At 35.1% G+C, this 22,257-nt stretch overlaps 1 protein-coding gene and 1 pseudogene across 6 annotated transcripts in view; both read left to right on the top strand.

Moving 5' to 3' along the window:
* The window catches only part of EPHA7 (EPH receptor A7), a 166,308-nt gene that overhangs the window by 34,788 nt on the left and 109,263 nt on the right, over positions 1-22,257 (top strand). The window lies entirely within an intron of this gene.
* LOC118982425 (uncharacterized) lies at positions 17,229-17,415 on the top strand (annotated as a pseudogene).

Below are 22,257 nucleotides of genomic sequence, written 5' to 3' on the forward strand. Positions count from 1 at the left end.
ATCTGTCACGAAGTAGCTGTGTGAATGGGTGATCTACTGAATCTCTCAAGTCCTTGGTCTCCTACATTCAAAATGGGAAATAGTAACAGTATCTTTTCAAGAGATGTTGTGTAGACTAAATGATCTAACATAGAGTACTTGCACATGGAAAGTAGAAGATAAATATGCATAAAAATGAGATGATGCTTGCCAAGCATTTAGTATATTGTCTTACACATGGTAAACAATCGATATATCTTAGCTACAGTTGTTATTATCCTAAAAATTGTTCTCTGTATTTCTAGTTTGCTAAAAGAGGCTGGAAATTATGCAGAAGCCTTATTCGTTCTGCTTTCACAGAACCTCTTCAATCTGTCCGATCACTTTTTTCTGTCCTATTGCCCTTATCCAATTTCATGTCTTTGTTTTATCAACTTAGAGAATATTAGTAGCCTCCTAGGTTTTTATTTTCTATATAAGTTTTGTCTCACTCCCTTCTAATATTTTTTCTACCTACCCCTCCAGAGTAATTTTTTAAAATGCAAATTCAGTTATGTCATGACTTTCTGTAAACATATTTACTCAAGTAATTGCCAAGATAGTTTTTTACCATCTTATTCAGAATCCTTTCTTACATGCCTCTGTTTATTTTTATACCTAGTGCTTAACTATACTAAAAATGGAGGAAACCTAAATGCTTTATTTCCCCTTGTGATCTTGAGGCACTATAATTTTCTGCCTTGACTATCATCTTTCTTTCGAAGTCTTATAATCGTACCATTCTGTCCTCCCCTTCCCTTCTTCTTCCCACAGGTTCCCAGATATGGGATCAGACAGGTTTCCAAAGTGCGTAAGCTTTACCGTAATGCGCCTCATTAGCTATAGGTTACTGCAAAATAATGGCATTTCTTTATATCCCCCAAAATTCGCAACCTACCTGGCTTACCCTACCTACTCAGTAAGTAGAACAGAAAGTATTAAGTATATAAATGTAGCTATTTAGTTAACTTCTATACAGCAGTACCCCCAAATTACATTTCTTATTCAGTGTTCGGCTAATTGCCAGTTAATCATTAAGTACCAACAAGCAATTTTGATGACGATAATAATGAAAATAGGGATTCTCTTCCAAGGCTAGAAAAAGATCCTTGGCTCTGAAAAAGGCAACTTACGTGTTGGAGAATAAGAGACTAAAACTATTACAGGATACTTATCAAATGAGATCTCTTATGGACTGTCAAATCATGTCAGTAAATTATAATTGTTTATATGGGAAATTGTTAATATTAAGCTAAGTACAAAGCAGTGTACAAGGAAGTGTGATACAACTGTTAGAAGAAGACTGGGAAATATACATACAATTGATAATGTGGATCCCCTGTGTCCAGTAGGCTATAGGTTATATGTAGTCTTCTTTTGATTATTCTACTTTGTGTTTTCTGCATTGACTGTGCATTATTATACATACATATGTGTGTTTACCAATACATCTTTCTATCTAACCTATATATAATTTTACAAAGCAAGAAAAGGAGCATAGAAATAACATGACAAAATTAATGATTCCTTGCCTTGTTTTTTACTCTCATTAACGTGTGGGGAGCAAGTACTATCTTTGGTTGCTTTTTAAAAATATGGGATACCACTCTAGTTAAATACAGCGTTTCTTATTTGGGGGGAATATTTTAATATTAAGAAACACAATCTATTCAAATTTAGTCAATGCACGACCATAAATGTAGAAGGAAAACAGGGACTTTGTGGGTTTTAAAAACCTAGGAAGAATTTAACACTTTATTTCCTTCTGCCTGCTGGATAACACAGAGAAGTATATTATTTAAACACACGTTAACATATAAAATACATAAAACTCATGTATGTGTACACACACCCGTTCTTGTAGATTTTATAGTCTTTGAGTTGTAGCTGTTACTAATAAGCTATAATGTGTTTGCAGTCGGTTGCATTGTTTTGTGGCAGTGAATGTCACTCATGGAATTAGCTGTAAATGAGTAGCTTAAAATCAAAATAAGTTTCGTATATGAATTCCCCAAAGGTAAATCTCTTTGTGTGTGTGGGGGGGGGTAGGAAAAATTGGCATATAATTGTATATTAATTCTGGAAAGAAAACCAAATTAACTATAAGATTAACTACTAAAAGTAAATGAATATATTGTAACAATAATCTTCAGTGGCATGTTGAATCTTGCCATATTATGGATATTACATGAACATTTGTATTTGTCATGAAACTGATTTTGATTGTCCAATATGACATATTCAAAATCTTTTGTTTCTTAGTTCCAGTAGAAATACAGTTTTTTAACTTTCATGCCATTCAGTGTGTTTAAGGAATTAACATTAAGAAAAACTATTTCCATAACAGACTACAGAAAATATTTTAGCAGATAAATGTGAAGCATATGATAGAGTATAATTTATGGGTTTTTAAAAAGACATATAAATGTGTATGTAGCCTGTAGCCCTACTTAGTCCTCTCTGATTTTGGTAGATCAGCTCTCTCTACTCAGATGCTCAGCACTAGAAAACGTTTGAGGATCTCGGTCTTACATGCTTCTGCAGTACCAGGGAATTCGTGACTGGTAGTCTGTGGAAAAGGCTGCCCAGCATTTGTGTTTTCCCATATCAACAGTGTTGCCCGTTGTAAGAGTTGTATCAGGAAAACTTCTATTGACAGTTTCTTCCCAAATTGGTATCCCCATCTATTAGCTGATACAACAGAAAAACAAAACAAAATTGCACTGAGCATCTATTCTGTGCACACCAGGTAGACTCTGTATTTTCATTGAAGTATGAATGTTTAAATGACTAGTTAAAATATAAGGCAGAAGTGATAAATTGTGTATATACTTGTATTCTAATTAAGTGAGAAGACAGATTTCAAATGGAAACCAAGAAAGGCTTGCAGGAGATGGTATGTACATTGACTTTTAGTAGAGAGATAGGAAATCACACAAAGACACTTCCAGACCCACTGAGTGCTGTGGGTAAAGGTGGGACATGTATGGAATCACAGCCCTATTTGGTGATCAGATAACTGGGGGTGCATGCAAAAAGTTTTAAATAGTGATATAGCTAGAAAAATATGAGGTAAACTGGACTGACTCTTGGGCAGAGGACTTTCTCTGTTATAGCCTTAAGGAATTTATACCACCATCTGTAGTTATGGAGAAATCATCCAGAACTGTTAAGGGGACATAAAGTCAAAGTTGTGCTGTGGTAGTAACTGTAAGGGAGATTGAAGACTGGATTAGAGGTGAGAGAAACTGAAAGCAACTGCATGTTTGGAGTGACTCGGGGTAAAGACTGACTGAGGCCCTGTTACTGAGAATGGGAAGGAAGGGATGGGTCACACATTAGAGAGCTAAAAACTAAGGACTAGAAAGACAAGACATTAAGGATGAAAGGTGACTTGAGAATTTCTGAGTTTATCTTTTAGTACTATCCTTTGTAAGCCCACTTTACTTCAGTGAAACTAATGTAATTTGTCAACAGTTTCTAAATATAACCCTTACTTTTTGAATTCAATACTTTTTATTGTATTGAATTTGTATTTATTGTATTTATTGTATTTGTTTTATGTACCTGGCACTCCTTTTTCTCCATATCCTCATAAAATATTCATGTATTGTGTGTCCCTCAAAAACTCACGTTAACTCCTCCAGGTAGCCCTCTCTGATTTTCACAGTCACACTAATCTCTCCTCTCTTAGAAGTCCAGAATATTTTATTTGTATATTTCTTATGAAGAATAATTTATTGCCTAAGATACTGTATTTTAGTGGTGGAGAGCAACAGCTTTGGAGCCAAATTTGTATTCTTCTTCTTACTAGTGACCTTGAGGAAATTCCTGAATTGCACATAATCTCAGTTTTCTTCTCTTAAACTGGGGACCCATGGTAAAATCTATGGATTCTGAGTGCTACCCAATATTAAATTATATGATGCATATGTATTACTGAATGACATTCCTGAAACCAACACGTGCTTGGTAATTATATTAGGTGCTGTGCAAGACGATGTGAATTACCTAAACTATATACATAAATACGGAATGAAACTCTCCCATCAAATAATGGGCCAGTCAAACTGAGGATTCTTAATGATGGCTCTTAACATAGGGTAAAGACTTTGGGAGCAGCAGACAAAAAAGAAAAAATGGTTTCACGTACCCACTTTTGCTGATGTCTCCTCCTTGATCAGGTCAGAAACGCGGGTAGTCTGGGATCCCCCCTGAAATGAGTGTGGCTGGAGGCGTGGCTGTGCTCGCTGTTACCGATACCTCTCGAAAGTGACTTGGGTCCTTGTCAGAGGTGTTTATGAAAATAGGGGTTGTAGGAAAAGCTGGGAAGACAATTAGATCACTGAATTTTTTGGACCGTAAGACACACCATAAGATGCACCTAGGTTTTAGAGGAGGAAAATAGGGGACATTTTTTTGAAGCAAAAACTATGGTAAAATATTTAATAACATAGGCTGCCACCCTTTCCCCCCCCAGCAAGCCACGTAAGCTACATTCAGACTATAAGACACACACCCCTTTTTCTGCCAAATTTGCTGGGCATGTGCATCTTATAGTCCGAAAAATACAGGTAAATTCTGTTGAGAGAGTTCTTTAAGGGGAACTGTATGGGTAAGCAGATCCCATCATCTAACAGTGGTGAGGGCAGAAACCAAGTTGAAGTGAGCCAAGGAGTCAATGGTAAAGTGAGGAAATGGCTGGAAAGAAAATAGGCAGTTGTCATGAAGGAAAGGGATCAGTGAAAGTAAACTTGTTAGAAGAGTGGATAAAAATTTCTCTAATTTACTTGCATGGTCCACATCAAAATGGGTTTATTCCCTTTGGAGGGGATTATAATGTGTGACAAAGGCTTGAGAAGTTGGTATTAAAGGCTTCTTGCATCCGAAGTTTTCTAAACTGATTGATGTAATCTGGGCAGTTGACCTTACAGTAAATGTTTTTTATGTGATTCATAGTAATATTTGGAGCAATGTTTGCAAACATAGTTGGGGAAGTGATCGTCTAGGGCTCTTGAAGGAGATGAGCAAAAAAGCAGGATTAAAGTGGGAAAGGAACAAGATTCAAGGCTGAGGTCAAAGTGAAAAAGTGCAGAGCTTGTGACTGGAAAACAAAAAAAAGTTCTGATTGGTGATGATGGGTTACGTATGGCTGTGCCTGTGACAAGAGGACGATGCTATCAATCTGTCTCTCCAAAGATGGGCCAGAAGATTTGGGATGAGAGGATCGCAGCCTATAAGAAAAAGAAGAGAAAAAAAAAGTAATCTGTTACAGAATTCCAGAATGTAATTATCTTTTCTCCTAACTTATTAGTTCATTGGTTTCAACAACCTTTGATACAAAGTTTCTAGGCTTTTTATTTTGTGATTTAATTTGTGATTAATTTACTAATGTTTATTAATTCTTCAGTTGTTAGAATTACTAAATACATGTGTTAATAATCACAATATCAAAAGAAGCAGCTTATCTGGCTTACAAAACAAATTAAATTGAAAGGTTCTTGTTTTTAAGGGCATATTTTGAAATGAAAAGGATTTTGCATAATAGAAATCTTTTAGTTTCTTTCAGAGAGGGTAGTAAAACACAATAATATCTTTTATAAGGCATTTTGCATTACATCTTACTTGTGTTTCCCACCATTTCCCTCCAGTTCCCAATTATGAAAATGAGATATGTATCAGTTATCTAAGTAATAACTTAGAATAATGGCTTGCTTGTATTGCTTATTTTCCTTTTAACTTAAAAGTTATCACCTTAGAATTTCCTCAATTTATAATTGTGTTGTCAAGGACACCTCGTATAAATAACACTGAAAGTAAATGAATTTGTGAGCAGCAAATGTGATCCTTTAAAATGGATATACCTGTGCTTGGAACAGTAAAATTTTCTTCAGAAAAATCTACTACATATTCCTTTCTAAAGAGGACTTCATAATTTTTAAAAAGAATGCTTTCTGAAAATTTTCAGGAGGAATTGCTTAATGGTAACTGAAGCAAACAAAAAGCAAATGAAAACAAGGCAGTTACCTTCTGCAGAGCTTTTAATAGTTACAGGAAAAAAATTGGGCCACCTGCCATGCTGAATTTTATAAGTATGAATGATGTAGAGGCACTTGCCAATATAGTCATGAATAAGTGAAAAAAGAGGGGTTTTATATACTAAGGCAAACCCTCAAATGTAGTTAATAAAAGACAAGGCTTTTCTTTACTGGGTGGAAAGTTATCTGCTATATAGAAAGGCCTACTGAATGAAACATTTGTCCTCAAATTCCTTTTAATCTGCTGCGAGGTTCTGCCTGTTACCTCACTTGGAATAATGTGCCAATTTTGTAAGGCTAAAGAGAATTTTATCCTTTTTTCTTTCCTTTAGCGTCTTGATGCAGCATTTCCTTGAATTTCACAGTACCTGCCTGTTTTTAGCAGCTCTGGTTTCAGACTATCACTTTCCTGGACTAAAGTGTAAAAAGCGACATTCTCATCTCCTTGACGGAGAATATCCAAGAAATGCAATCCCAGTGAGAATCCTGCTTACTAATGGATATTTCTTTCTCCAGGCATCTTAAAGAACTCTGTTTCTGTTTCAACTCTTTCATACCTCCTGGTCTTTACAAAAACGGATTAAAATGTCTGGTATCCACGGAGGAATGCTTTTGAGGGAGCATATTGCTTTTCTATTATATACTGTAAGTGGTTATTGTTCACAACTCACACCTTAATACTTTGAGTTAAAGTATTTTTCTTTGCCCCTACAAAAATATTTACTTTGTCCCGTGAAGGTAGAACTGAAATGCAAAAATTAGGAGAGGTATAATAGGGTTTGATTTGTTTCCTGCCTTATGCTTTGCTTTCCAAAGTTAATTTGGTGTTGTTATAGATTGAAAAGTGTTAAATGGAAATAATAAAAGATTTTTGTAAATGTATCAGAGATTGAAATCTGTTTTGTAACTGTGGCAAGGAACCCAAATTCTTTGCACTAAACAAGGGTACTTTAGTGAGTGTGGAGAAATATTAAAAACAAACAACACAAAATTTCTTTCACCTTTAAACTCAGTTTTAAGCAAGTTGTTACTGTTAAATATTTTGATTCTAACTCACCTCTATAAATATTGGGAGAGGAGCTGGCTGGTAAAATTTCTGAAATATACAAATTGTAACACTTTGGTGTATATCTGGGTTATTTAGTTATTGTAACTTGTGCGTGGCTTATCATTGTGATTTCAGGACATCTCCCATTTCCCTTTGCTGTTACCTACTCTAGTGATTACGGTGACACTCATTTTGTTATTACCATTAATAGTTCCCCCATCACTCTTGAAAGGCCCTGGTTTGGATAATAAATTATATAGTCGTCTTCCATATAAAGTGTTTGGCTTCCTCTTTTCACACATTTTATACATTCTAAAGTAACCACTTTTTAAAATATATTTTGTATATTATAGCTTTTTTAAAATATGCACTTATTGTTACCTATCTTATCCAAAAATAAATTTATATATGAGTAATTGGTAGTTATGTCCACTAACAAAAGTAATTACCTTGCCCTAAAATTAACTTATTAAACAATGACTCAGCACTTTATATTTCATGATAGCAAACTGATTAATTATAAAGTTTTTGCAGTCAAAGTTAGAGCAGAAGATGTAAAGCACCTTATAGGATTACTTGTCAAACAGCTAAATGGAAAGAAAAATTATGTTTTGGAGGAAGAGGCAATTCAACTTTTTTACTTCACTGGAGTTAATGTGCATTGAGAGTGAACTTGCATGAAGGCAAATTTGATTTTCATATTTCATTAAATATTTATGCTCTAATCATAGTGCCAACTAATCCACATGAAACATAATTTTAGCCCGGACAATGCTATTAGCTCTCTTCTTCCTGTATTACTTATATTAACATAAGTGTCTACTTATAATTTTATTCATTTAGTTATATTCAGTGTAATAAGAGTTTATGCTTTTATTTCTCTTTCTCTGTGGAATGGTTACTGAATATACATATACATGTATGAAATGATTAGAAAATTATACTAGACAGTAATCGGGTGCCAGAATGTGCAGTATAGGCAAATAGCACAAGACTTCAGCAGAGGTCTGGATCTGGGAGAAACACACTACTAGGAACAGAAGTGGATTCAGAAACTGAGTTGGGTCCAAAGCCTATTTTTACTGCCTGGTAGCATTATGAGTTGGCCTGAATTACTTAGTCTTTTTTGAGCCTCCACTTTCAGCATCTGTCAAATGAGAGGATTTTGCTTGCCTCACCTATCTCATTTGATGTTACAAGGACCCTCATTGCTATTGTAAATCAAACTGTATTTTATTCTAGAGTATTTCAAAATTGAATCTGCTGGTATGTGCTGCACAATTGGAAAGTGTAAGGGACTGGAGACTCTCTAGTGGAAATCTCTTGATTCTTCTAAGAGATTCTTCCTCCCAGATCTACTGAATGCCCTGTTCTCCGTAAACACACTTCCACCGTCATCTTTCGCTAGTGTCACGGCTGTAGCCTTTTCGCCATTCTCTTTTTCTGTCTGCGGCTATTCTGTTGTAGCTAGAGTGGTCTTTCTAAATGTGAGTCTTTTCACCACACTCTGTTCTTAAAATCCTTCAATGGTTTCCTATTTCTCATAGAGTAAAAAACTTCTTAACCGCCCCCCCGCCTTCTCTTCCAGCTTCATTACGTGTTTCTCTTCTACATTCCAGCACACTGACATTCTGTCATTGCCTCAAAAATGCCAAAACATTTTTTCTCTTTGCTCTTTCTTTGCATGTGAATAATTTTCCACCCATTGTTTAAAAAATGTTCTTTAATTATTGTGCAGGTTTCACTTATATGAAAACAGATACCACCTATGGGTGTTCCTACAGTGAGCCCCCTTTCCTATCATGTTTTGGTCCATTACACTTGCTTGTTTAATAATTGACCTTCTACTAGACTGAGAGCTTTGTAAGGGCATTGTCTGTCTTTCTCCCCAGAATGCCTATCATTCTTCTCATATGAGTTCATAAGAAGTATTCAATACATTTGTTGAATGAATGAATAAGTGAATGACTACAGCAGGAGTGTCTAACTCATTTTCACTGTAAGGCTGATGGCAGCCACATCAGCCTCACAGTTGCCTTCAAAGGGCCGAATGTAATTTAGGACTGTAAATGTAACTATCCTTAATAGTTAAGCAAGAGCTGGTGCTGCTGCCTGGTAGAAACAAGGTGGAGGGCTGGATTTGGCCCACAGGCCTTGTGTTTGCCACCTGGGGACTACAGGAAGACAGTACAGCAAATGGGAAGATCTGAGATAAACACTTGACCCAGGTTACTGTAATGATAGTGTCAAAAGAGTAATGAACAAGAAATAACTCACTATGAAAGTTGGAGGAAAGTACACACTTCAAGGTTCATCCTTCTGAAGGAATGGTAGGTTCTGGGGTTTTCTACCCACTTTTGAATTTGAGGTTATGATGAGCTTTATAAGTGGAAACATCTTACAGATAACTGGACATTTGAAATAGGAAACACTGATATGGGAGAACTGATGGCGGTGATAACAATAGTTCAGTCACCTTGGATCATTATAGCACTATTTTTGGCTTTTTAAAACTTTTTTCCATAGAAATTTCAAATGAGATTAGTTTCTCAGCAAATCACCTAGTGATTTAGCTGGAGAAATATGAAGAAGAACTAAGCTTACGAAAGATAAAAGTAACTTTTGTAACATAGTTATGTTCTATTTTTACTTAAGTTTAGGAAACCATCTAACCATAATCATTTTCATTTTGTTTAGTTAGGAAGCACTTATTAACAAGGAGATAACTAGGACTCAGAAATAAAACTGACAGATATTTGTTTGTAGTAAGTGAAGCAGGGTTCCTCAGCAGTAGCACTAATGATGTTTTGTGGCAGTTAATTTGTCTTTGTGGAGAGCCCTGTAAGTTGCTCAGCAGTGTCTCTGATGTCTGCCTACTAGGTGCCAGTCACATCACCCCCGCCCCCTTATAGTTAGAATATGCAAAATGTCTGCTATCAGTGAAGTATTTCTTGGGACCAAAATACCCTCACTTGAAAAACAGTGCACTATAGAATTAAAAATTATATCCTTTGTCATTGATGGAAAAACCATGTTGTATACCAGAGCCTTGTAACTCCCATGTAAGTTATTCCTAGATCTTAATTTGGTCACTGCTAATAAATGTAAAGGGCCAATGTGAGTCCGCTCAAGAATTGCTGGGAATGAAGCAGTGAGGGCTCCTGGCTACTGTCTGAGAAAGCAAAGACTTCTGAGGAGTAGAATCGATTATGGGACGTAAGAAAAGGATGAACAATTAATTTGCATTTTGAGGATCTGCCTCAGAGAGTGCAGGACTCTGTCTGCACCTTTTACTTGGGGCTGAGGATTAAAGGGTTGAAGAGCACTTACATTTCCCCAAAGGCAAGCCTTTACTTATAGGGCGTGTCTTCTTTATTGTTCAGATGCATGGATATGGAAGTCGTCTTTATTTTTGTAGTCTTCTAACATATGTAGTCTTCTTTATTTTTGTTCAGATGCATGGATATGGAAGACAGTGAATGTTTATTTTATAATGGAAGGACATGATTTTCAAAAATAAAATAACCACATATTTCTATAGGCGGGAGAAACAGTTTTTGGCCTTCTCATATATTATTATTATTTGCTTTCTCAAAAGATTCATGTCAGTTGTTTGCTGCAGACTGCCAGTGTTGTATTAATATATGAAAATGAAACCACAGTTTTTCACTTAGTTATTGCTAGTGATGGTATAACATGCTTCTAAAGTATGTCCTCTCTCTCTCTCTCTTGCTTCTTATCTTCAGACTTGTTAGTAATTATGAGAAGGCCCTACCTTCTCTGTAACTTGTTTCAAATCCACATGTCATAAATCTCTTACAATGAAGGTTCTGTGGGTAGACCGGCTAAAGGAAATAATGGCAGAATAATCCCTAATAGTACTGTGTTTTTTTCCATTTTGCAGTCATAAAGGAAGAGAATGGTAGCTTTCATTTTTCTTCGGAGTCTTTAGAAAAAAACATCAGACTTTGCAAATGTGGATAGAAAGCAGATTGATATTAAAATGTATATGGATTATTACATCACTGTTAAGGGTAACAAAGAAAAAAGCATGAACTGACTAGAACAAAAGTTGTATTACCATAGAAATCTGTTCTTTTTTATATTGCTCCCCTCCTTTCAAACCTCTGAGATTTTATCAGTCTTTCTCATGTTGCTTTATTTTGTCATTAAGTGGCAGATTGAACAGATTGAAATGTATTTGGCATAGTTCCTGTTAGAGTATAAGGCAGAGTAGTAGCTCTACCTAAATAACAAGCTAAATGGAGTAAGTTTATCCAGAACAAAAACAACAGAAAGGAAAATAGGTAATTTTCAAATGAAGATTTTTTAAATTATGTTATTTTAAATAATTCAATATACATGGTATTTTTAGTTGTAGAAACTATTAAGGAATTCATAAGCTGAAACTTTCCGACATTTAGCTACATAATTTACATATTCATGCAGTTAAACAAATTCTTTGAAAAACGTTGGAGAATATTCAGAAGTTTTTGTATGTTTTAGTAGAAAGAAAATTATCTTAATGTTTTAAAATAATGTTTTATGTTAGCATAATAATGATATACTAACTGCATGTGTAAAATACTTAGTATGTGCTAGACACTGTTATAAGTCCATTAATTTAGTCCATATAACAATCTACTAGGGATAAAAACTATCATTACTTTTAGTCAGTTTCTTATCTGTGAGGTCTGTTTGGAAAATGTCCAGCCATTGTTAATATAACAAGAACAGTTTGCATGACATTAATGTAACATGGCTGCCAAGGAGAGTGGACTGGAAAGCTCATGCGTGAACAATGGTGACTTCACTACTAGTCAGTAAGGGCAGTAGATGCTGTTGAGTGACCATGTGTACTGTGTGGCTGTCACATTGAAAATGGCTGAGCAAGTAGAGCAGTGAATCTGCATCACATTTTACATTAGGCTTGAACATTCCTCTGAGAAAACTATTAGGATGATTCAGAAGGCTACAGCTATTGGCTGGTGATTGGCAGCTTCTTCATGACAATGTGCCCATTGCATCACCCGTCTTGCAAAGTTTTTTGGTGAAACTTAAAATCACACAGGTGACTTAGTCCCCCTTCAGCCCAGATTTGGTGTCCTGTGACTTCTGGCTTTTCCCAATATTAACATCACCTTTCAATAGGTAGAGATTTCAGGCTGTTGACAAGATTCAGTAAAATATGACAAGGCAGCAATGGTGAGTGGGAGAACTATGTCAGGTCCCAAGGTGCCTACTTTGAAGAAACTTATACAGTGTTTCTTCTATTCAATGTTTCTTCTATCTTCTTCAGTAAATGTCTCTATTTTTTGCAGTGCCTGGTTAGAGACTTTCCACACAGATCTCTATAGTGGTCTAGTGGTAGGTCCAGCATTTGATCTAGGATTTGAACTCAAGGTGTTTGGCTCTACAGCTTGAATTCTTAAAGACTATTCTCTGCTATTCTATAAACTTTTACTTAATCATCTGTACATATTCACACATGTAAGTTTCTTCTACGTTAGCAATTAAAATTGTGCAATCTACATAAATATACATAAGACACCAACATTCTGGGCAGTATTAAAGACTTGCTTAGTGAGGTATGACACTCAGATGGAAGACTTTAAAGGACCAAACTCTCTTGAAAGATAAAGGAAATGTAATTAAAGCATTCATTTAATTGGAAAAATATGGTAACTATCTTAAAAGATTGTAATGGGAGTGTAATATCCCCAGTGTTGCATCTATAGAGATATAAAGATATAGGTGTAGGTATACAGACATAGAGACATATATAAATACAGATGCAGACAGAGATATAGATATTGATGTAGACATCAACTTTATCTATAGTACTTACTTACAGGAGTGGAGAGAGAGGGGAGGGATCCGGTTGCCTAAACCAGAGATCAGACACGGCTTCACTAAGGATGTGTGGTGGAAATTTTAGCAAATGCATTTGTCCTGAATCTTTTTCAGGAAGGTCAGCCCCACATAGCTTACTCCTTGACACAAATTCTTCTAAATTTGAGCCTGACTCTAAAAAAATGATCTGCTCAAATACTTCTGTGAGACTCGATGTTATTTTTGTGCTTTCTTTTGGTGGATAATTTAATATTCCACAGACTACATGTTATTTGGGGTTATAATCAAAACTGTCTAATTTATATGATAAGAGAAGGGTTTTGTTTTGGGGAAATCTAAGAACTTGAAACTTCATATTGACATTGTGACTAGATCTGTTTCTCTAATAACTATAGCTTGAAAAGATCTGCTTTTTAAGCCTCTTACTTAAAGGAACATTAATTTGAACTACAAAATAATTCTGTAAAAATGGCAAAAGGGGTATTCACATTATTCTAAGGCTAGACGTATTCCCTTTTATAATTGACATTTGGTAAGGATGACCCTTGCTCTTTTCATGCTGTAGGTATTGTATTCATTATGGTAAAGTGAAATGAAAGCACATGAGTATTTTCAAGCCTCAGATACCTCATTTTCCTATTTGTATACATCCTCTCACAAAAGTGTGTTTCCCACAAGTTCTTATATAATGCTAGATTATCCCTATTACATTGGACTAAGCCAATCACACCTTGATTTTTAGACATACTATTTTTTAGACATATATGCAACTAGTATTCTTATCAATCTTCTGCTGAACATGTACACCGAAGGGTAATTTAACTTACATGTTAAAAAATAAATCTATTATGAAAATATCATCTGACCCATTCCACTGGAACAGTATGTGATCTGGACAGTGTGTCTTCACAGTTGTCTATCTACTTTTCTTCTGAATACTCTTCACCATTTCATTTGGGGCAATCTTTGAACTTTTTTTCCTTATTATCTGTTTTATTAGTATAAATTCGTATTTTCAAAACTTTTGGTAGGTTTTGAGGTGATTTGATTATAATTAATTAGGATGACTTTATATATTTTCAGCTTTCTGCAGAAAATATTATATTACAGCACCATTAGTGTAGAAATAGAATCAATCATTATATCCTAGAGAACTTTCATCAAATTGTTTTTGGAAATGTTCACATTACATTATTATCCATTACCTTGAGAATGCAGTATTTAACTTCTAAATTTCTTAGTTGTTTCAGATTGAGATATGCAGGAGTATATATTGAGTTTGATACTTTGCATTGCTTTTCTGAGCTCACGTTTAATGAAAGGTGCTTTATGTTTTCATCCAGTTTTCCTGTTAGGTTTAAGTTTCAACTTGAAAAAAGTGAAATAATACATATGTATATAAATGGGCTTTAACACTTAGTTTTTGCATGCTTCCTACTCCATAGGTTATAAGCTAAATGAATTAATTTATTATAACAACATATGAAATTGAATGGGAAAACAAAAATGTACATGCTAGATGTGTGGAAAAAATATATATATAGTTGTGTTCATAATAAAAAATAAAAGATACAATAACCCATTGTATTAAAATGAGTTTTTGTTTGCTCCACAATAATTGTTTTTAAAATTTGAAAGAGAGCCAGTAAGAAATAAATTGAAATCATTTTTCATAATGTAAGGCATCAGTGATATTTCTGTGTTTTCCAATATAAATGATAATTACAAGTATTTATTTTAATAGTGGCCTGTCTAGTTCCAAATTACTACCAGAAATACAAGAACTTGTATACATTCTAGAATATAGCAACTCTAGATTATCTAAAACTAGAATATTGTTGTTTTTCTGCTTGGAGAATGAGTTAGTTATTCTTAAAGAACTAAACTAGACATATTTTTTCACATCTAACATAGCTACTTTTTCTAGACTTTACTAAAAACTCTATTAAAAGATTCTAGTAGTACTTGCATTATCTGTTTGCAAAATGCTATGGATGCAAAGTGTATAAGTTATAGCTATAGCTGTGACAGACTCTCATCTTGGTGTGGAAATAAAAATTAGCAGTAAACTGATATTCTATTTTAAGGAGTAGGAAGTATGGGAATGCACTTACAGCACTTTACTATTTTATATCTCTAATGACTGTTTATCTCATATATAATATATATATACACATGGGCGTGTATTTCTATATTTGTTTGCATTTTATGTGCATGTGTGGCTAGCTTCTTTTTTTGAATAATAGATTGAGCTCAGCAGCATCATTTGTTGTTACGGATTTATTCTTCCTGTTATTTTCTTTTATTTCTAAAAGTTAAGGATTGGGTCAATCTTACCATTGTTCGATGCATCTTTTGTAAATGTCATGCTTCAGGGTAAAGTGATTTGTTTATGATCTTCAGAAAATTTTCTACTGGCATAACAGAAATGATTATTTATCTCCCTAAATGTTCAAATGGCTTTAAACTGCTTTAGGGTTATTTGCTTCACAAGGCTTAGTATTGATCCAGATTTTATAACTGACTAAATAAGGAAAAATAGTCCTTACAAAATAGCTAGAAATATTGCTTTAACTGGTGATTTTGTTTTAATCATTTTGAAATTATCGCAGAAAACTGATGCTGTAAAGGCCTGTCTGAGACTGCTTAAAATGGAAGGACTGCTCTTTAAGAAATTAAGGTGGAAAATACAACAAAAAAAAAGAAAAAAAAGAAACAAGATGGAATTAATTCTTTATGTTGGCTATGGATTTTAAAGACTTTTCTAAATATGCAGATTTAAGTATATCATAAAAGAAAAACCTATTATTGATGAATCACTCAAAAAATACTCTAATCTTAATTCTTTGAATTGAGCTAAATATATTCACTTTATTAAACACAATGAAATCTCAAACATTTGTATTTATATTTCTTGTCTAGCTGAAATTCTTTTTTAAAGATTTTATTTATTTATTTTTAGAGAAAGGGGAAGGAGGGAGAAAGAAAGGTAGAAAAACATTAATGTGTGGCAGCCTCTCATGTGCCCCCAACTGTGGACCTGGCCTGCAACCCAGGCATGTGTCCTGACTGGGAATTGAACTGGTGAGCCTTTGGTTTGCAGGGCAGCACTCGGTCCACTGAGCCACAGCAGCCAGGGCTAGCTGAAGTTCTTTCAATTTGAAGTAACCTGACCTTGTGGAATATTCTGATAGTGCCAGATGCACTATTAGTCTCATTGAGAAACATGCCAAGAGCTGCCACAAATAGGTCTCCAGTTTAAATATAATTAGTCAGTCATATGACCCTACACACATTTCCTGCACATCTACTTGCACTGAATAGTTTTCTCACTTCACATTGATGAAATGCTACAGCTTGGCAGGAAAGGTGACTTTAGAATCTCTATTCACCGCTGCACTAGGAGATAATTAAACACATTCTAGAAGACACAAATTAGGCCAAAATATTTATAATTTATATAAGCAATTGTTATGAAATATCAGAATCTTAATTAGCTGAAGGACATAATCAAATGCTTATACATACCACTTGATGCTAGGTCCAAGAGTATGGTGTTTAGATATCATTATATCTGTCTTTTAGCAGATATATCTTTGGTCCACTATCTGCCAGTGCAAAAAATAGGCAAACAATAATTATTTAATTAGGGAAGAGTAATTTGACTATATTTGCTTAAGAATTCGTGTTTCTTGTATACATAGACATCTGGAAATGGCAATGTGACTCAGTGTTTATCAGAACAGATACTATAGTGAAAACTTTGCATGGAAAATCACTTTGTGAAAGAATCATAGTAGTTATTTATTGAGTGCATATTCAGTACACATGAATCTGTGCTTCAGTTCCCAGCAGTCTCATGAGGTCATCTTATTATAAGGTTTCTCTGTTTTAAATATGGGAACATGGGGCTCAGAGAACATAAGCAAATTTACAAAAGTTATGTAGCTACTACATGCTGGAGGGGAAGCCAAACTGATCATTTTTATAAGGACAAGTTGTATTGCTGTTTAAGAACTTGGCTGTTGCAGCTTCTTGTTCCTGATGACATGACCTGAAGGAAATCTTTTAGAAAAATAAACTAAGTCACATTTTTGCTAGTTACTACAAATAAGTAATAAAATGTTTTGAGTTTGGTCACTTCTCCTAATTTAAGTGTTTTTATCCATGACAACCCCATAACTATTTACTTTGCTATAAACTTGAATTAGATTTAAGATTACTATATATATGTGTCTATGTTTGTGTCTGTGTGTGTGTGTATTTTTTTAATACTTACCTGGCCAGAGGAGTTACCATGATCAGTTATCACAATCATCATGATCGTGAAAGTCGTTTGTCCAGGGTGAGTCTTATCCATTGCACTCTGGGTGGGCTGACCCCTGCAATTTCCCCAAATGTGGGAAACTCTAACGGCATAATTTGTGGTAGTGGGGGAGCAGTTTGCGCTCTCACCTGGCAACTAAAACATTATTATTTTTAGTTGTTCTCCATCAGGATTACTAAATTCTGAGATTTCACAGATAGTTCTTTTTTTTTTAGTCTGTAGTTGGATATCTCAGAATGGACATATGAGAACAATATTCTGTGGGATCCAGAAGGGTCTAGTTTCATTTTAAAATCGTTCCTTTTATGGGTGTTGATTTTAAAGTAATTTTCTTAACTTTCAAACTTCATTTCTGGATCCTTATTTGCGAGAATCAGAGTGGATGTGCACATCTCTGGGAACACAGGCTGGGTTTGACAGCAATGGTACAGGGAGGGTTAGAGGTGCATTGTGAGGCAGAGGGGTCCTTGGCACAGGGACACGTCTCTGGCAGGGATGACATGGGAGGCAGGACAGCCTTTGAGAACCTTTCTCACTCTTGCAGGAGCACCACTGAAAGACTAGGGGGTGATGGTTTTGTGTGGGGTTTGGGGGGTATGGTAAAGATGGTAGAAACATGTTTTTATAGTATTACATTAAAGACAATTATATGGGAGCTTGAACAGCTAGAAGATTGATTACAAATAGAAATATAAAAATGGCTAATATATCTGTAGCACTCGATCACTAATAACAAGGAAACCAAGACGTGGAAGCCCAGGAATGTGAGGTGGGTTTGTCCAAGTGGCATGCCAGGAAGTGGTGGAGTACATCTGAGCCCAGATCATTTCAGTAAAAACCCAGTTCTCTCTTGCTGCAACACAGCACCTCTTTAATATAGTCTAATATTTACAATATAAATATGTTGTAAATATTTGAATGTTCTAACTTGACATCTTTATTCCTTGTAAGTCAGTTTTGTAATGTCACTAGAACAAGGGTGATATCCTGATAAAATAAAGAGTATTTTACTGTCAGACCTCAGCAGAATGCTTAACATATTCCAAATTGGTAATTTAATAAAGGAGGAAACACTGTTTACATAGTGCTTTATTTTCTTTCACAGTCTAAGTCTTAAAAATAACACTTGTAAAAGCTTCTTATTTTACATTTGTTTCTTTTCCACTGCATACTGTCAATAGAAGTACTAAATTAAATAACACAAATGAATAACACCTATGTATAATGCCCGGAGATTAATCTTTCCTTTTAGCTTGAAAAACCCCCTAATGATGTTCAGTACTTGAGCACTGGTCATTACAAACTTTATATTGTTCATCGTTTCTTTTGTAAACTCTTACAGGTTAGTTGGACAGTACTTCGGACGGTGCCTCACAAACTGTAGTAAACTCATTACATCATGTTGATTTCATCCTCCCTTCCCACTGTTCATTCTCAATATGAGAAGTCCCAGCATATCAGTGACAAGAGGGCTGGCTTTCAGACAGCCTTTTGTAATTATTCCCACTGAGGCACAGTCCATAGGATTAAAAATGCGGAATCTGGATCTGTCTGTCCCAGATGAGGTCAGCACGTGGAGCAGTGGGAGTACGATGTTGACAAGCTGTGCGTCCCCCTTCGCGTTATAGAAGCACAGGCATTAATACGACACCAGTATTTGAAAGCTCCTATGGAAACAACTCACTTTCTCTGAATCAAGTAAAATGTCCATCTGCAATAAATAAAAATAACAGCATGTATTAGAATCCCTAACTATGTATGTATAGATTCTCCAATAATATTAAAGCCCGGGCACTTTCAATTACAGAAGAATCCACTTGTACTTCATAATTAATAAACTTTTTGCAGCTGCATAACTGTGGCCGGAAACATCTGCAAAGCCTCATATTTTACACCCAGACACATACACGTAATTCCTTTAGAAAAAGTTCAGTTGTTACTTAAAATCACAGGTCTGGAAACAGTAAGACCTAAGGAAGCTGAATCTAGTTGTATTCAGTTGGCCCATGGAAGGAGAATGGAGGGGTAGGAAGGAAAGAAACCAGCCTTTGCCTGGCAAAATGCTGTGAATGAAAAATAAGAATATTTCAGATCTATTCATATATTTACTAAAAACTCACATTATCTATAATGGATCAAAAAGCTCCCCTAAATACAAGCTTGGTGTTGATAAGTATCTATTTCTTTTAAGTTGTAAAATTACATAGATAAAATTGCTACTTGTCAGATAAAATATATATCCTTATTTATGTGACTCTAAAGTTAACAAATAGGTAAGAAGAATATATCGATCATAGATGTTCAAAATTTTAAAGTAATTCATAGTTAATTTATTTTACCTAAATACAGCTTTATGAAAACAGATGAATATAGAATGTGTGTTAGAAAAGTAAAGTAATATATAATCAGAAGATAAAACTTACTACTATTTGTTTGCTTACTTAAATGTTAATTTTGAAGTTGCAGTATTAATGCAACTCAGCTTTCTGAGCATATAATTCACATGCCATACATTTCACCCATTAAAATAAACAATTTAGTAGTTTTGGGTATAGTCATAGAATTGTAAAACCTTCACTGCAAATCAATTTTAGAACATTTCCATCACCCCCCACAAGGAACCCTGGGCCCATTCATAGTCACTTACCATTTCTCCCCACTGTTCCTAGCAACCACTGATTAACTTTCTGTCTCTATAGATTTGCTTATTCTGAATTTCTCATAAAGATAATTACATAATACACAATCTTTTGTGACTGGACTTCTTCAGCTAGCATAGTGTTTTCCAGTTCATCCATGTTATATCATGTCAATATTTAACTCCTTTCAGTTGCTGAATAATGCTCCATTGTGTTTATTCATTTATTATTTGATGGGCATTTGGGTTGGTTCCACTTTTTGGTTATTATGAATGAGTATGCTCTGAACATTTATGTACAAGATTTTGTGTTGATACATGTTTTCACTTTTCTTGAGCATATACTTAGGAACAGAATTGCTGGGATATTTGGTAACTTGTTTTACCCATAGAGCACAGGTGGCACACACAGGCCTGACTCCGGCCCTCCACCTTGTTTTATCCAGCCCACACAATGTTTCTACCCGGTGGCAGCACTGAGCCCGGGCTCTCCCTTAACTGTTAGGGAGTAGTTACGTTTACACAGTCCCAAGAATTACATTTGGCCCTTTGAAGACAACAGCGAGGCTGATGTGGCCTCCGGTGAAGATGAGTTTGCCACCCCTACTTTAGAGGAACTGCCAGTTTTTTTTTTCAAAGAGGCTGCAACATTTTACATTTCTAACAGAAGTGTATAAGAGTTCTGATTTCTCCATATTCTTACCAACACTTGTTTTATCTGTTGTTTTGATTGTAGCCATTCTACAGGGTAGTAAGTGTTATTTCATTGTCATATTGATTTGCATTTCCCTGATGGCTAATGATATTGAGCGTGTTTTTGAGTGTTTATTGGCCATTTGTATATCTTCCATTGAGGAATATCTATTCCAATTATTTGCCTGTTTTTTTATTGGCTTGTTAATGTTTTTTTTTAATTTTTATTTTTCTTAAAATATATGTTTAGATTTCTTAATAATTTCTTATTTTACTTCCCCACTCAATTTTTTAGTGGAGGTATTTTGTTATTATGAATTCTTTAGAGAATTTGATAGTATGAGAAAAGACCTAGAACCTATAGAATGATAATTCTAAAAACCTGGAAGCCTTTTAAAGTATAAAAATGTCCTGGCTCCAGAAATGTCCTGATTCAATTACTGTGAGAAAGCCAAATCATTAGTGTCTTTTGAAAGCATCCCTAATATGTAGCCATGGTGTGTAGCTGACCGAGATGGATTATTAGTGCCTTGACATCCAGGGTGGTGTCAAAAAGCCTGAGGTTAAACTCGGAGTTTAAGATTCCTAAGAAAATAGCCCATTAAGGATCAGGGAATCTTCTTGGGTGTAGAACTCTAGAAGCCTGTGGATTTTCTGAGATAGAGTCTTTAGAAATAAAACTAGATAAGCCATCCCCTACACTTACCTTTATAGGTAATAACCTAAACTACCAAGGCAAGTCCGAGCATCTGCACTCTCCTTCGAAAAGAAGAGATACTGTTCCATTTCACCTAAGTGCGTAGACTGAAGGCTAGAAATTTGCCTATGGCTTTTAGCATGGCCTTTAGGATTGTTCATTGAGAACACAGTTTGGTTTTTTTTTTTTTATTGTTGTTCGAGTATATTTTTCTTTCTTTTACTCCCATCCCAGCCCACCCACCCAGCCTTTTCCTCTCCCTCCCATTTCCACCCCCCGTGGTTTTTGTCCATGTGTCTTTTATACTTGTTCCTGTAAACCCTTCCCCTTTTCCCCTGAAATTCCCTCCCCTCTCCCTTCTGGTCACTGTCAGCCTGTTCTCTATTTCAATGTCTTTGGTTATATTTTGCTCGTTTGTTTGTTTTGTTATTTAGATTCCTGTTAAAGGTGAGATCATATGGTATTTGTCTTTTACCACCTGGCTTATTTCGCTAAGCATAATGCTTTCCAGTTCCATCCATGCTGTCACAAAGGGCAGAATACAGTTTTTAAACCACTACCTGATTATTCCACAGACCGCCTCCTGCAAGTCTGTACTCAAAGACCTGCCACCCTGCTGCTTGAACACTTGAGATCTGGTGAAGACAACCATGGGGCATCCAGTTGTTAGGAGACTTTGACAGTCAGAGTATAAGGATACAGCATCAATTCTCCTGTACATTTAAATTTCTCTGTGTTCAGAATTTTGTTGCAGTGTTATAATTCTTAAGTAATTGATTTATAAATGGGGAAGCCTATTGCTTTGTTTTCTTTTTAAAGGAATTTAAATCCCACATATTATTTGAACCAGTTGATTTACATGGGACATTTAAATATTCTTCTTTAAAGTAGTGGAAATTAAATTACATTTATTTTATTGTAGTAGATACTCTAACAGATTTTGTA

This window comes from Sturnira hondurensis, unplaced genomic scaffold (assembly GCF_014824575.4).
Source record: "Sturnira hondurensis isolate 20B ecotype Veracruz unplaced genomic scaffold, ASM1482457v3 Scaffold0025370, whole genome shotgun sequence".
In the NCBI taxonomy this organism is placed as follows: Eukaryota; Metazoa; Chordata; class Mammalia; order Chiroptera; family Phyllostomidae; genus Sturnira; species Sturnira hondurensis.